The sequence below is a fragment of the Bos indicus genome, chromosome 3 (assembly GCF_029378745.1).
Source record: "Bos indicus isolate NIAB-ARS_2022 breed Sahiwal x Tharparkar chromosome 3, NIAB-ARS_B.indTharparkar_mat_pri_1.0, whole genome shotgun sequence".
Taxonomy (NCBI): domain Eukaryota; kingdom Metazoa; phylum Chordata; class Mammalia; order Artiodactyla; family Bovidae; genus Bos; species Bos indicus.
The window spans coordinates 8,766,230-8,783,764 of NC_091762.1; the positions used below are offsets into that span (position 1 = coordinate 8,766,230).

The following is a 17,535-nucleotide window of genomic DNA, read 5'->3' on the forward strand; positions in this document are numbered from 1 at the left end:
CCACATGCAGTAGGAACAAGCCGTCCCCACTGAGTTCTGCTCAAACTGCAGACTCATGAGCAACAGAAGTGATTGTTCTTTGTTTCACCAGTGTGTATGGAGTGGCTTATTTTAACTGATCCAACCTCCATGGTGTGGAGTCTGAGCCTGGTGCTCTAGCTGAAGACGTGGGTATTTTGTTGGGACTGTGGATTTGATTCTGCTTTACAAGACCCTTGCTGGCAGCAGTGTGGGGAAGGTGTTGCAGTGGCCAACACCGGACACAGAAGACTAGGAAAGGGCAGGAGGCCGCTTCAGGGATGGAGGCTTCAGCTGGACCTTGACCTACGGTCACCAGCATCATCCCGGAGGATTAACGTGAAGCAATAAAGGTTGTTTCATTCCTGGCCAAAGGCTGATTCAGGAATGGTCATGTGTCCTGTCTCTGGCCAATGAGAAATGAGGAAAAGTGTACTGGGGCCTCTGGGAAAACCTTCATTTCTTCTCAAAAATAGCCAGAGGAAGAGAATCTCCTTTTCTCTCTGGATGTGTTTTAGTCTTGTAGATTATTATAGGTTGTACTTTATTCTCCCGAAATTCATACCAGAATCCTAACCCTAAGTACCTCAAAACATGACTGCATTTGAGGGTCAGGCCTTTAAAGAGATTATGCACTTAAAATGAGCCCATTAGTGTGGGTCTAATCCACTCCTTTATATCCTTAGAAGTGCAAGCACTTCGACAACACACGTCACTAGGGATGCATGCAGAGAGGAAAGGCCACGTGAGGATGCAGTGAGAAGCTGGCCATTTGCACATCAAGAGGAGGCCCCTGAAGGAACTCGACCTGCCAACACTTGCTCTTGGAATTCTACTTTCCTGAACTGTGAGAGAAAAAAAATCTGTTGCTTAAGTTCCCTCCTCCTTATGAGTCTGTGGTATTGTGTTATGGCAAACCTGGAAAGTGAAATTATTAGTCATGTCTGACTCTGGAGTGTAGCCCACCAGGCTCCTCTGTCCATGGGGATTCTTTGCTGTGTGAGGTGGGTCAGATGGTAAAGAATCCGCCTGCAAGGTGGGAGACCCAGATTCAATCCCTGAGTTGGGAAGAGCCCTTAGAGAAGCGCTCAGCAACCCACTCCAGTATTCTTGTCTGGAGAATCCCCATGGACAGAGGCGCCTGGCGGGCTACTGTCCATAAGGGCTGCAAAGAGCTGGACACAACTGAGCGAGCAAGCACAGACCTAGAAAAGTATTGCACATCAGCAGACATTTTAGCCTCAGCCAGAGGATTAGCCAGGGTAGAGAAGCTGAGGGTGCCCAGGTCCTTGAAGACACTGAGCTGGTGCCTAGTCAATCAAGCCTGAAACTGCCTTGCCTCTGAATTTCCTGTTTCATGAGGTGATGTATATGCTTTTTGTTCAAGTCGCTTTGAGATAGGTTTTGTATTAGTTCTAGTTAAAAGCCTTATAACTGACCTGAAAGTGAAAGTTGTTCAGTTCGGTTCAGTCACTCAGTCGTGTCCGACTCTTTGCGACCCCATGAATCGCAGCACGCCAGGCCTCCCTGTCCATCACCAACTCCCGGAGTTCACTCATACTCACATCCATTGAGTCAGTGATGCCATCCAGCCATCTCATCCTCTGTCGTCCCCTTCTCCTGCCCCCAATCCCTCCCAGCATCAGAGTCTTTTCCAATGAGTCAACTCTTCGCATGAGGTGGCCAAAGCACTGGAGTTTCAGCTTTAGCATCATTTCTTCCGAAGAAATCCCAGGGCTGATCTCCTTCAGAATGGACTGGATGGATCTCCTTGCAGTCCAAGGAACTCTCAAGAGTCTTCTCCAACACCACAGTTCAAAAGCATCAGTTCTTCAGTGCTCAGCTTTCTTCACAGTCCAACTCTCACATCCATACATGGCCACTGGAAAAACCATAGCCTTGACTAGACAGACCTTTGTTGGCAAAGTAATGTCTCTGCTTTTCAATATGCTATCTAGGTTGATCATAACTTTCCTTCCAAGGAATAAGCGTCTTTTAATTTCATAGCTGCAGTCACCATCTGTAGTGATTCGTGTCCAACTCTCTGCAATCCCATGGACTATACAGTTCATGGAATTCTCCAGGCCAGAATACTGGAGTGGGTAGCCTTTCCCTTCTCCAGGGGATCTTCCCAACCCAGGAATCGAACCCAAGTCTCCTGCATTGCAGGCAGATTCTTTACCAGCTGAGCCACAAGGGAAGCCCTGCAACTGATCTAGACCTGAACTAATCAAATGTCAGGGGCAGTAAGGCTTAAGGGCAGTGGTGTGGGAAACAGATTAAAGAGGAAGTAGGAGGTAGAATGAATGGGACACAGTCACTGGCTGTGACTGGATGAAGGTGGTTAGAAGGTGTGATGTCCCTAACGTTAAGTGTACCATTTCCCTAGATGCCGTCAACTGTAGTTTGCTCCTTAACTTCACGCTACATAGGGTGAAATGCAGAACTAAATGGAAGATGTCAAAATATGAAAAGTTATGTCTTAGAAGTAATAAAAGAACATACTACAAGCATAAGTTTTCTTTGGAGTTTTCTTCTTGGGCAGTGTTTTCTTTCCTTTATCAATCTGTCTCGTATTTTGTGTAAATCAGTGCTTTGAACCTACAAAGACGGGAAATGTTGGCTTAACAACAACCATAACAAAAGGTTCAGTCTTTTCCCAAGGCTTGAGATATGATCAGTGGTATAATAAAGTTATGTATTAGGTATGTGATACCACTGTGGAGGAATGGATCAATTCTATTATAGCTAAAGGAAGAATCTGAGAACAGAGGAATGCCACTGGAATAGAAATGATAGAGGAAGCTTGAAGCATCAGGGTGGTTTGTACTGACTTACCCTCTGTAGTGTCTGCATTTGTTCATCTGTAGTAAATGTTCACTAGTTTGTGTGAGAAAATGAGAAATTCAAAGGTAAAGTAGTGTCACTGTGAAAACAGTTTATTTCAACTGAAGATTTTTATGTATTCTGAGATGATCATTTCCAATTTTGTTTTTAAAATGTGTTTTTTTCTAGGAAATGGTGATGATGGTCGATGTTCAATTAAAAACATTTTTGTGTGTGTATTTTTCCAGAAAGAAAGATACAAAGAAAAAGCCAAAACCATCACCACTCTTATTAGCCTTGGACTCATATGTTTTCACTCGGAAAATACAGAGGTCCACGAAATTCTCGGATCTGACACTATGCTGAGGTGACCTTTAACATGTGTCTTTTAGAGCCTGTGGTGTATCAAGAGAGAAAGCTCTCAGTGTCCACCTGGATGTCGGCTCTCAGCTCCTGGCCCCAGTGTGGAGAGAAAAGAGGGCATCTCTGGCTGGAAGCAAGTGCTACTGAGACTCAGACAAGGTGTGTGAGTGCAGGAGCCCGGATTCCAGGTCAGAGATGTGTGGAGGACAAGGGATCCTTAGCCTTTGCGTCTCTGTGGGACTGGACAGGAATTAGGGGGAGAGACTGAGAGGTCATCAGGAAGGCAAACCTTTGTTTTGTTTTTTCTTAGATTACGAGGATCCCACCCAGCTTCTTGCTATTTCTCATATTGGCCGCTAGAGGGTGCGGTGCAGGAGACTGTCTCCTAGAACAGCACTTCTCCCCTCTCAAGTGTCAATAACAGAATTGGGCTGGGCGGGTCCAGCGTCCTAGTGCCTCTGGGGCAGAGGGGTTGTCTTTGAGCTGCTCAGAAGCCACTTTGTGCTCAGACTTGAGATGTCTGTAGGCCGAGTGCTGATTTCTGTTGGCCAGTGGGACCTAACATGGAGACGTAATGTGCTTGGTGAGGAATGCTGTGGGTTCCACCTTTGTGCCTCTGACTGGCCCTCAGGGGCCTGTGTTAAGAACTGTGTTCCCTCCCAGTCTCTCCCCACTCCAGTGAGCTTGGTCTTGCGATCTCCAGAGGGAGTTGAATGATCTGTTTTGTGCCTGGGACTGCTCCCTTCCCGTCTTCCTCCCCACAACAAGAATAACAATGGCATTTAGAAATATGTGTTCCTCTTCATTTTCATTTATGCTTTTTATAAAAAAGTAAACTATGTTTCTAAATATCATGTCATCTGATCTTTAGTAAATTCTAATTACTGTTTACTAGCTTCATTTTTGGTATAAGGAAATAGGCTCAGAAATGCTAAATGTAATTGTAAGTCCCTTGACTGTTGTGAATAATGTTGCAATGAACACTGGTGTATAAGCATCTGAGTCTTTGTTTCCTTTCTTACATCTTTTAAAAGTTGACTCACATTTTTATTTTGGTTGCATTGAGGTGGAATCTTATTTTCTATTTCCATGACCAGGGATTTGAACCCATTCCCCCTCCAGTGGAAGCATGGAGTCTTAACCACTGGACCATCAGGGAAGCCTGAGACAAGGGTCTTTATCTGTGGCAGGTGACTCTCAAGATTTATCTCTTCTTCCTCCTCAGCCTTCAGCCTGTCCCTCTCCCAGTCAGGATGAGGCAGCTTCCCTGTCAGGGAGAACCTCAGGTCTGATGGGGGAGTGATGAGTGCGGGGGCACAAAAGGGACAGTTTTGTGCATTCCTCCTCCTTGTGCCAGTCTGGTCCCCATGGTTGCCTCCAGTCATGATCCAAAGCAGGTGTGAGGTTGTGTGCACATGTGCCTGCATGCACCTTAGCAAGTGTGCAGGGGGCAGCTACCCTCTGCTGTTGTGGGAGAGAAAAGCACAAGAATGGCATGTGACTTGCTCAGTGTTTGGCAGGACAGACATCCATACAAACACATAATTATCATCTGAAGCATATTAATATAACAAAAATATTACTGAGTGGTTACCATGACACTCTAACTCTTCTGGAGTGTGGAGTGGTGATGACTCATGAAAGGTAACTTCTGAGTGTGTCTTGGAAGATGTACAGGAGTCTATGGGAAATCAGGGCAATTTAGGTTGAGTGAATAGTCTATTTAGAATCATGACTATTTTAGAGAGATCATGTTATGGCAGCAACTTGGTTTTCAATTTTGGAGCATGGAATGTTTGTTGGGCAGATGCAGGAGGTGATGCTGGAAATATTAACAGAACCCAGGTGATGGGGGAACTTTTTACATGATGCCAATGATTTTGGGTTCATGCTGTATGTGATGGGAGCATTAAAGAATTTTAAAGGAAAGATTGACCTGGTCATCTTTGTTTTACAAAGATCATGTTGGTATCACAAAGGTGACAGTTCCCAGGGAAAGAGACTAGGAACAAGGAGGTCAGTAATGAATACGTTCAATAAGCCACATGAAGGCTTGAGTAGGACAATGCCCATGGAGAGGAACGGTGGGATTTGATGAAGTCAAAGATTTTTACATTTATGACCAGTGGCACAGGGGGAAGATGGGAAGGGAAGAAGTTTAGAATCACCACTTGGTTGTCATTTGGGTGACTGAGAGTTAGGATGTCTAGACAATGGACTGGTATGAGATCAGTGAGGGATAGAACTGACTGTTTTGGTCACATGTGGAACTAAGCTGCCTTGAAGATATCTAGGTGGAAGTTGAATTTCGAGGTTTAGCCCAAGAAACCTCTGTATCAGAGACAGCAGTTTGGGGGCCATCGGTGAAATTTTTTGAAGCCAGGGGTTCATGCAGTCTATAAAGGAAGGAATATGTGTCATTTCTTGGGGAACAGTACTTGAGGAACACATGAAGGAAGAGTCTAGCCAAGTAACCTGAGAATAAATGTTCAGAAATGTTGAAAGGATGTCAGGAGAACCCCAGGAACAGTATGAAAAGGCAAAAAGATAGGACACTGAAAGATGAACTCCAGTAGGTGCCCAATATGCTACTGGAAAAGAGCAAACAAATAGCTCCAGAAGGAATGAAAATCCTGAACCAAAGCAGAAACAATGCCCAGTTGTTTGGAGGTGAAAGCAAAGTTTGGAGGTGAAAGCAAAGTCCGATGCTATAAAGAACAATATTGCATAAGAACCTGGAATGTTAGGCCCATGAATCAAAGTAGATTAGAAGTGGTCAAAGAGGAGATGCAAGGGTGAACATAGACATTTTAGAAATCAGTGAACTAATATGGATGGAAATGGGTGAATTTAATTCAGATGACCATAATATCTACTACTGTGGACAAGAATCCCTTAGAAGTAAAGGAGTAGCCCTGATTGTCAACAAAAGGGTCGGAAATGCACTGCTGCTGCTGCTAAGTCACTTCAGTTGTGTCTGACTCTTCGTGACCCCGTGGACAGTAGCCCACCAGGCCCCTGCATCCATGGGATTTTCCAGGCAAGAGTACTGGAGTGGGTTGCCATTTCCTTCTCCACTGAAATGCACTGCTTGGACACAGTCCCCAAAATTGCAGAATGATCTTGGTTCATTTCCAAGGCAAATCATTCTATAGCAAAGTAATCCAAGTCTATGTCCCAACCACTAATCCCGAAGAAGTTGAAGTTGAATGGTTCTATGAAGGCCTATGAGATCTTCTGAAACTAACACCAGAATGTTGTCCTTTTCATCATAGGGGACTGGAATGCAAAAGTAGGAAGCCAAGAGATATCTGGAATAACAGGCAAGTTTGGCTGTGGAGTACAAAATGAAGCAGGACAAAGGCTAACAGAGTTTTGCCAAGAGAATTCACTGGTCATAGCAAACACCCTCTGCCAACAACACAAGAGAGACCTGTAAACATGGACATCACCAGATGGTCAATACCGATATCAGATTGATTGTATTTTTTGCAGCGGAAGATGGAGAAGCTCTATACAGGCAGGAAAAAGAAGACCGGGAGCTGACTGTGGCTCAGATCATGAACTCTTTATTGTAAAATTCAGACTTAAATTGAAGAAGTTAGGGAAAACCATTAGGCCATTTAGGTATAACGTAAATCAAATCCCTTATAATTGTTCAGTGCAGGTGATGAATAGATTCAAGGATTCGATCTGATAGAGTGCCTGAAGAACTATGGATGGAGGTTTGTAACATTGTACAGGAGGTGGTGATCACAACCATCCCCAAGAAAAAGAAATGCCAAATGGTTTCCTGAGGAGGGCTTACAAATTGCTGAGAAAAGAAAAAAAGTGAAAGGCAAAGAAGAAAAGGAAAGATATACAAGAATAGCAAGGTAAGATAAGAAAGCCTTCTTAAGTGAACAAGGCAAAGAAATAGAGGAAAACAATAGAGTGGGAAAGACTAGAGATCTCTTCAAGAAAATTAGCGATATCAAGGGAACATGTCATGCAAAGATGGGCACAATAAAGGACAGAAATGGTACGGACCTAACAGAAGCAGAAGATATTAAGAAGAGGTGGCAAGAATACACAGAGAACTATACAAAATAGATTTTAATGATGCAGATAACCATGATGGTGTGATTACTCACCTAGAGCCAGACATCCTGGAGTGCAAAGTCAAGTGGGCCTTAGGTAACATCTCTATGAACAAAGCTAGTGGAGTTGATAGAATTACTGCTGAGCTATTTCAAATCCTAAAAGATGATGTTGTGAAAATGCTGCACTCAGTATGCCAGCAAATTTGGAAAACTCAGCAGTGGCCACAGGACTAGAAAAAGTCAGTTTTCATTCCAATCCTAAAGAAAGGCAATGCCAAAGAATGTTTAAACTACCACACAATTGCACTCAATTCACATGCAAGCAAGGTCATGCTCATAATCCTCCAAGCTAGAATTCAACAGTACATGAACCAAGAGCTTCCAGATGTACAAGCTGGATTTAAAAAAGGCAGAGATCAAATTGCCAACATCCATTGCATCATAGAAAAAAGCAAGAGAGTTCCAGAAAACATCTGCTTCACTGACTTTGCTAAAGTGTTTGACTGTGTGGATCACAACCAATTGTGGAAAATTTTTAAAGAGATGGGAATATCAGACCATGTTACCTGCCTCCTGAGAAACCTGTATGCAGGTTAAAAAGCAACAGTTAAAACTGGACATGGAACAGCAGACTGGTTCAAAATTGGTACAGGAATAAGTCAAGGCTGTATATATCACCCCTGTTTGTTTAACTTATATGCAGAGTACATCATGCAAAATGCTGGGCTGGATGAAGCACAAGCTGGAATCAAGATTGTCAGAGAAATATCAATAACCTCAGATATGCAGATGATACCACCTTTATGGCAGAAAGCACAGAGGAACTAAAGAGCCTCTTGATGAGGGTGAAAGGGGAGAGTGAAAAAGCTGGCTTAAAACTCAACATTCAAAAAACAAAGATCATGGCATCTGGTCCCATCACTTCATGGCAAATAGATGGGGAAATAATGGAAACAGTGACACACTTTATTTTCTTGGACTCCAAATCACTGCAAATGGTAACTGTAGGCATGAAATTAAAGGATGCTTGCTCCTTGGAAGAAAGCTATGACAAATGTAGACAGTGTATTAAAAAGCAGAGACTTCACTTTGCTGACAAAGGTCCATATAGTCGAAGCTTTTGTTTTTCCAGTAGTCATGTATGGATATGAGAGTTGGATCATAAAGAAGGCTGAGCACCAAAAAATGGATGCTTTTGAACTGTGGTGTTGGAGAAGACTCTTGAGAGTCCCTTGGACAGCAAGGAGTCAAACCAGTTAGTCTTGAAGGAAATAAATCCTGAATATTCATTGGAAGAACTGGTGCTGAAGCTGAAGCTCCTAAACTTTGGCCACCTTTTTCGAAGAACTGACTTATTGGAAAAGACCCTGATGCTGGAAAAGATGGAAGGCAGGAGGAGATGGGGACAACTGAGAATGAGATGGTTGGATGGCATCACCAATTCAATGGATCTAGGTTTGAGCAAATTCCAGGAGAGGGTGAAGGAGAGGGAAGCCTGGTGTGCTGCAGTCCATGAGTTCACAAAGAGTTGGACATAACTTAGGGACTGAAAAACAAGAAGGTGAAGAACTCATATAAGGAATAATGAGGGCCAAAATGTCCACTCGATTTGGCCACTTAGATGTCATTGGCCACAGCAGCAGATGTCTCATTGTCATATCTTCCTCTCCTTGTTTCTAAGCACTGGATCAGTGCAGGAGTAATCTTCCCAGAGTCTAACCCCTTGCAGAGTGGGGGTTTCTCTGGTTTTGGTTGGCATAGATGTGCAACTCAAACTAATTTCAGCAACACCTTGGGGATAAGTGAGGCAGCTATGCTTGTTTCTATTGTTGAGAGCCTTGTGATATGAGATCCAGAGCTCTCCTCCCGATTATGGGATTCCAGGATGGAGAACAACCCACCTACTAACTAGAATGTTATTGGTTGAGGACACAAGAGTCATGCCATGCGTTCAAGGCTTGGTGTTTCTGAGACGGCTTTTCCTTAGAGGCAGGAACACTGTAGGGCATTTCCAAAGAATGTGCATTGTTCGGGTTGATTCTCCTTTAATGACGCTTATGCTTGGATGTTAGGGCCCAGGAATCCTGACTGAGGAATATGCTGCTCCTCCATTCTCCTTTCAGATTGCCTTTAAAATAACCAAAATATTAAGGCTGGAGGAGAAGCATTTTATTCTAACCTTTCCTTACTCACCCACATGAATTGATCAAATTTATGTCCATCACCTGAAGACCCTAAAGAAAAGAAAGTGTTTAATTTGAGGGGACACTAATGCAAATGGGGTATATTGTAGCTGTGGTTGCTGGGGCTTTCTCCTTAAGGATAGATGGGGTTGGTGGGCCTGTCATGATGGTTACCCTTCTTGGAAAGTGGGTTGACAGCGTCTTGTGTTCCCTCTTCAGGGACTTATTGAGAAGGAGCCAAGTGGCCAAATCACCCTTAGTGTGTTATCAGTACAGACAGGATGTGGACAACTTCAGTCCTGACCCAAGACTAAATCCTAGGCATCTTACGGTGTTTTCTTCTTGGATGCAAATCTCTTGATAACACGCACTCCCGATTTTCTCCCCTTTCAGGTGTCAGTTATTTCTTACTGGCTAGAACATGAAGCGCCAAGTCCTTAGGCCTTGGGGAAATTAGAAGATGAGGAGGAAGGAGAGGAAGAGGAAGGACAAAACAGAGAGGAAAGGGGAGGGAAAGAGAGAAGTTTCCTGGGATGTTTATCTCTCTTTAAACTAGATTTATTTGGCCCTGAGTCGGGAAGCGTTGGTATTCCCTCTGCAGGCTGTTTTCCTCTGTTTCTTCGCCTTTCCTCGAGCACTTATTGTCTGTTCCCTGTTCCTTCCTGCCTTGTCTCTTCTCCCCATTCTCTTCACCTTCCTTGCCTCTTCTCGCCATTCTCTATCTCCAAACATAGATGTCTCTGCCCCTCATTGCTCTCAGCTGCCCTTCCTCTGCCTGCAGAGGATGACAGGGAACATGAATCTGTTTTGCCTGTTGTTGGTGCTTCCCCGTGTGTGACTCACCTCTGTGCCAGGGTGTGCAGAAAGAGGTGGAGAGATAAGGATAGTTTTTCTGTTCCTGCCTTCCTTTATGAATCCATTCCAGCAATATCTACTGAGCATTGTGCTAGTTCTTGGGCTACGTGTGGGGGTGCAGTGGTAGAGAAAACAGATGCGCTCCATTCTAGAAATGTTGTGTTGGAGCCCACAGGCTATTTCTTTGCAAGGTGGTAAGTGCTCAGATGAGGACAGGCAAAGGAGCTGTGGGAGAACAGAGCACTCACAAGTCCAGAAAAGAATGCTAGGGAGTACGTCTCTGAGAAGGCGACTTGACTTTGATTGTGATCCCTTCCACCCTAGAGGGACCAGAGAACTCTGAGGTGGGAAAGTTTTCACTTGTCCTTGTTTTTATTGTGCCCCATACCTGTCATCTGAATGTTTTTTTTTTTTTTTTATAAGTTAATTGTTATTTTATTGTAGAAGAAAAAATATCCTGAAATATTTGTTAAATAACAATAATTTCTGACAAAATCATTCTTTAGGGTTATTGAGCCTCACCATCTGGTCAGACATAGCAAGCTGACCTTCAGCCTTATAATAAGCTTCATTAATCTTGCCATAAACCACAGAAAAACCCAAAGATTTTTTAAATGGCTTCCAAACTTCTGCATAGATGCTCTTCATTAGTCCAAAGGTAAACAATAAACAAGTTGGCAAAGAAATTAGAAAGATACATGACAGGGAAAAAATGTTAACAATTGGTGAATCTTGAACAAAGCACATGTGAGTCTTCATTACACAGTTTTTCAACTTAATTTTTTAGTTACAGGCACACTGAAAAGTTGCTTTAGCATGACCATGCTATTTTCCAGATGTGCCTAAAAAACATACTTGATTATTTCTTTTCAAACCAGAAATAGAAAATCAGTTCTCCCCTGGGTGATACTTCCTATTGTTTTAAAAAGCTTCCAGAGCTTTCTGGAAAGTTTAAATTAAGGGGCTACAGTACACTGATATGGTTTTACAATTCTTGGGAGGCGTCTGAGTCAAACTCTCATCGAAGGTCTGTGACGGTCACAGCTCTGTCCACAACAGTCACGTGGCTGCAGCTACAGAAGAGGGGTGGGTCCTTGCTGTGGGGATGAAATCCTTTCTGGCGACAGGAAGAAATCTCCTCTAGGCCATGGTCAGTGAGTCTAAAGAATCCAGTTTCCTGGAATTTGGGGGAACAAACAATGGCTATCGACTCTGGCAACATCATCTGGTATGAGCAGTGAGTGTGTAGGTCAACACTGGAGAGGAAGGCTGTCTGCATGGGATGAGTATGAATCCAGCCCAGTGTGATGAGACCCTGCTGATCCTGTATGAGGAAAAGCTCTTCTTCATTCTCGGTGTTGCAATAATCAGACCCAGCACTCTGCTTGGGGATGAGAACATGGGTAATGGTAAATTCGTTCCTCATCAGTTTTCCACAGAGAATTCCACATGTCTCCACTCCCCGGGTAGTGTTGGCACCGGCCAACTGGAGAAACTGTGGGCAGAGCTTCCCGGGCACCACCATGTGGCGCAATCCATCGATTGTAGGAGCTTCCAAGTTGTTCAGTGCTCCAGGTTTCAAGGATCTGTCCACCACCGGTGGCTTGGCAAGCCTTACAGCTGCATTACAGTCTGAAGGCTGTGTGGGTATAGCAGGCACCGTGGGGAACACATCTAGGGAGGGCGTCTCCAGGTCAGGCACCAGTGAGCCCCCCAGGCCAGGGTCCACCTTCCCAAACTCCTGCACAATCTTCAGTCGTTCCTTTTCTAGCTCCTGGTTCCGGATCATCTCCTTGAAGGCATGGAACTGCTCCTGCTCCAACTGCTGCTGCTTCTGCTGGGCCACCCTCTGTCTTTCCTTTTCCAGCTCTTCCTGCATGGCTACATTTTGGGCAAATTCTTCCACTTCCTTCTTTTTTTCTTCATTATATTCTAAATATTCTTTGGTATATCGTTTTAACAGTTCTGCCTTCAGTTCTTCTGCTTTGGGAAATGCAATCTCCTTTAATTTCTTTACTGTGTCTTTCTTTTCAGGAATGACAGCTGATTTGTAATCTCGATGCTTTGGTAGTTTCTCAATAAAGAGCGTGATATACTTGTTGTAGAGGATGAAGGCATATTCGATGTTGCCTTCCTCACAGTAAACAGACGCCATCCGGATAATCTCCACTCCGGAGCGGAAGTACCGGCGGGGTGGAATGTCTTCATTTATCTCCACGGCGCTGCCCCTGTGGGACAGGGCCCTCACCCGGTCTTTGGGTGGGAGGCTCACATCTCCATGGTCAGACATGAGGACCAAGAAGTCCTGCTAAGTCGTTTCAGTCCTGTCCAACTCTGCGACCCTATGGACTGGAGCCTGCCAGGCTCCTGTGTCGTTGGGATTCTCCAGGCAAGAATACTGGAGTGGGTGGCCATGCCCTCCTTCAGTGAATCTTCCTGACTTAGGGATCAAACCTGCATTATGTCTCTTGCATTGGCAGGCAGGTTCTTTACTACTCCATCTGAATGTTTTAAAGTCCAAGCTCTGGAACTAAATGTATTTAGTCCAAATATTTGTTGTTGTTGTTCTGTCACTGTCATGTCTGACTCTTTGTCACTGGATGGACTGCAGCACGCCAAGCTTCCCTGTCTTCTTGATCTCCCGAAGTTTGCTCAAACTCATGTGCACTGAGTCAGTGATGCCATCCAACCATCTCATCCTCTGCTACCCTCTTCTCCTATTACCTTCAGTCTTTCCCAGAATCAGGGTCTTTTCCAGTGAGTCAGCTCTTTGCAACAGGTGCCCAAAGTATTGGAGTTTCAGCATCAGTCCTTCCAATGAATATTCAGGGTTGATTTCCTTTAGGACGGACTGGTTTGATCTTGCAGTCCAAGGAACTCTCAAGAGTCTTCTCCAGCACTGTAGTTCAAAAGTATCAGTACTTCTGTGCTCAGCCTCTTTATGGTCCACCTCTTATTCCATATATGGCTCCTGGAAAAACCATAGCTTTGACAGTATGCACACTTGTTGGTGACAGAGGACAACAGAAGATGAGGTGGTTGGGTGGCATCACATATTTAATGGACCTGAGTTTGAGCAAACCCTGGGAGATGGTGAAGGACAGGGAAGTCTGGCTTGCTGCAGTCCATGGGATTGCAAAGAGTCAGACAGGACTGAGCAATTGAACAACAACAGCTCTTGTTGGCAAAGTGACATCTCTGCTTTTAAATAAGATGTCAAGGTTTTTCCTAGCTTTCCTTCCAAGGAGCAAGTGTCTTTTAATTTCACACCTGCAGTCACCACTGCAGTGATTTTGGAGCCCAAGAAAATACATTCTCTCACTGTTTCCACTTCTTCATCTTCTAATTCCCATGAAGTAATGGGACAGGATGCCATGATCTTAATTTTTTGAATGCTGAGTTTTAAGCCAGCTTTTTAACTCTCCTCCTTCATCCTCATCAAGAGGCTCTTTAGTTCTTCTTCACTTTTTGCCATTAGAGTGATATCATCTGCATATCTGAGGTTGTTGATATTTCTCTTCTAATTTCGATTCCAGCTTATATTTCATCCTGTCTGGCATTTACAATGATATACTCTGATTGAAGTTAAAGAAGCAGAGTGATGATATACAGTCTTGTCCTACACCTTTCCTAATTTTCAACCAGTCAGTTTTTCCATGTCTAGTTCTAACTGTTGCTTCTTGATCTGCATGCAGGTTTCTCAGGAGTCAGGTAAGATGGTCTGGTATTCACATCTCTTTAAGAATTTTCCACAGTTTGCTGTGATACACACATTCAAAGGTTTTTGAATAGTCAATGAAGCGGAAATCGATGCTTTTCTGGAACTCTCTTGCTTTTTCTATGATCCACCAGGTGTTCGCAATTTGATCTCTGGCTCCTTTCCCTTTTCTAAACCCAGGTTGTATACCTGGAAGTTCTTGGTTCACGTACTGCTGAATCCTGCTGCTGCTGCTGCTGCTGCTAAGTCGCTTCAGTCGTGTCCAACTCTTTGCAACCCCATAGATGGCAGCCCACCAGGCTCCTCCATCCCTGGGATTCTCCAGGCAAGAACATTGGAGTGGGTTGCCATTTCCTTCTCCAATGCATGAAAGTGAAAAGTGAAAGTGAGGTCGCTCAGTCATGCCTGATTCTTAGCGACCCCATGGACTGCAGCCTACCAGGCTCCTCTGTCCAAGGAATCCTAGCTTGAAGCATTTATAGCATAACTTTGCTAGCATGTGAAATAAGCACAATTGTATGATAGATTGAACATTCTTTGGCATTGCCCTTTTTTACAATGAGGCCTATACTGTCTCCAAGCATCTCACTTTAGATCTGAAGATGTAAATAGGTTGAAAGTGAATAAAAATGAGGAGAGGGGAAAAAGGTAACCTATGAAAATGACAATAAAAAGAAAGCAGGGCGGTATACTAATATCAACAAAAAGAATGGAAATTTGCAAGAGACAAAGGACACTATATATTAACAATTGTTCAAAATAATAAGAAAGATCCAGCATTTGCAAACATTTGTGCAACTAACAACAGACCATTAAAATATATAAAGCAAGGATGGACATAATTGAAAGAAGAGATGGTTCTACAATAAGCCTGTAACCCCAAAGGGAAACGAGTGGGAGACTTAGTTGCCAAAATAGAACAGCCCCTGCATTCTCCTTCTAAAGGGTGAAGGAGCTTTCCCTTATCTTTCTCTCCTTCTATGAGCTTCTTGGAATGAAGAGTTCCTTGCCAAGTTGGGATCTTTTCTTGTTTTGTAAATTCTCTAGGATTGCTTCTGTGTCCTTTAGGAGGAAAGCTTAGTGGTGCCTCTGCCCAAATACTTTGTCCAATAGAGATAAGGACTTTGGTTTTCTCAGGGCTAGATTAGGCTCAGCACAGAGTCATAAACTTACCACTTACATAAAAGTCATTTACTTCCATGGGAAACAATGTAAAGTTACCAAATTTAAAAAATTCCCAGTTAAAGACTAAGAAGCTGAAATCGAACATCTGTTATCCATAGAATTTTGCATGAAAGACATTAAAAAAAATTTTTTTTTATTGGTGTATAGTTGATTTACAATACTGTGTTAGTTTCAGGTGTATAGCAAAGTGGAAAGATATATTTTAACAATAACAAAATAGAAAGGCCTTAACCACAGAATAAATATAGTTCTTTAGCATGAATATATCTAGTTCCTGGGAAAAGAATTTTGTATTATGTATGCCAACCACTGGAAGTATCATTACCTGCCACAATCTTTAGATGACACTCTGTGAATATTTGATTCAGTACAACCTCCTCCCACTCATAATCTAAATATTTGATATTATTCATATTATTCATCTCACACGCTAGTAAAGTAATGCTCAAAATTCTCTAAGCCAGGCTTCAGCAATATGTGAACCGTGAACTTCCATATGTTCAAGCTGGTTTTAGAAAAGGCAGAGGAACCAGAGATCAAATTGCCAACATCCACTGGATCATGGAAAAAGCAAGAGAGTTCCAGAAAAACATCTATTTCTGCTTTATTGACTATGCCAAAGCCTTTGACTGTGTGGATCACAATAAACTGGAAAATTCTGAAAGAGATGAGAATACCAGACCACCTGATCTGCCTCTTGAGAAACCTGTATGCAGGTCAGGAAGCAACAGTTAGAACTGGACATGGAGCAACAGACTGGTTCCAAATAAGAAAAGGAGTACGTCAAGGCTGTATATTGTCACCCCGCTTATTTAATTTCTATGCAGAGTACATCAGGGGAAACGCTGGGCTGGAAGAAGCACAAGCTGGAATCAAGATTGCCGGGAGAAATATCAATAACCTCAGATATGCAGATGACACCCTTATGGCAGAAAGTGAAGAGGAACTCAAAAGCCTCTTGATGAAGGTGAAAGTGGAGAGTGAAAAAGTTGCCTTAAAACTCAACATTCAGAAAACGAAGATCATGGCATCTGGTCCCATCACTTCATGGGAAATAGATGAGGAAACAGTGGAAACAGTGTCAGACTTTATTTTGTTGGGCTCCAAAATCACTGCAGATGGTGACTGCAGCCATGAAATTAAAAGACGCTTACTCCTTGGAAGAAAAGTTATGACCAACCTAGATAGCATATTGAAAAGCAGAGACATTACTTTGCCAACAAAGGTCCGTCTAGTCAAGGCTATGGTTTTTCCAGTGGCCATGTATGGATGTGAGAGTTGGACTGTGAAGAAAGCTGAGCACTGAAGAACTGATGCTTTTGAACTGTGGTGTTGGAGAAGACTCTTGAGAGTCCCTTGGACTGCAAGGAGATGCAACCAGTCCATTCTAAAGGAGATCAGCCCTGGGATTTCTTTGGAAGGAATGATGCTAAAGCTGAAACTCCAATACTTTGGCCACCTCATGTGAAGAGTTGACTCATTGGAAAAGACTCTGATGCTGGGAGGGATTGGGGGCAGGAGGAGAAAGGGACGACAGAGGATGAGATGGCTGGATGGTATCACTGACTCGATGGACGTGAGTCTGAGTGAACTCCAGGAGTTGGTGATGGACAGGGAGGCCTGGCGTGCTGCGATTCATGGGGTCGCAAAGAGTCGGACACGACTGAGCGATTGAACTGAACTGAACTGAACTGATACACTGGAGTCAATGATTTTTTTCGGAAAAAAGATTTACCTCACTTTCCCAGTGACAGAATCAACCACTTCCTCCAATGTATTTTCATAATTTTGAGGCAAGTCTTTATTATACAATTGATAACATTGCATTCAAATATTATTTTTCTCTTACAGGATTTCTCAGTAAAAGTTGATAGTTTCCCTTGTCTGATAACCTAATATTTTCTATTTTGAGAATGTCAAGGATGAATTACTCAATATATCCAGATTAATTACCTAAGAAAAGACATCCTCTGATGTCTGGAAGTAAGACTATTTAACAACTCCAATAGTAGACTATAGGCAGCTCTAAAACCTGAGTCTGCAACCAGGATGTTGTGACTAGGAAGCAAGTTTTCAGTACACCATTGTTGTTGTTTTTCAGTTGCTAAGTCGTGTCTGACTCTGCGACCCCATGGACTACTGCAAGCCAAGCTTCCCTGTCCCTCACTATCTCCTGGAATTTGCTCAAACTCATGTCCATTGGGTTGGAGATGCTATCCAACCATCTCATCCTCTGCTGCCCTCTTCTCCTTCTGCCCTCAATCTTTCCCAGCAGCAGGGTCTTTTCCAATGTGTTGACTGTTCT

At 43.3% G+C, this 17,535-nt stretch overlaps 1 pseudogene; it reads right to left on the bottom strand.

The window, feature by feature from the left end:
* Window positions 1-11,085: 11,085 nt before the first annotated feature.
* LOC139180786 (STAM-binding protein pseudogene) lies at window positions 11,086-12,629 on the bottom strand (annotated as a pseudogene).
* Window positions 12,630-17,535: the final 4,906 nt, after the last annotated feature.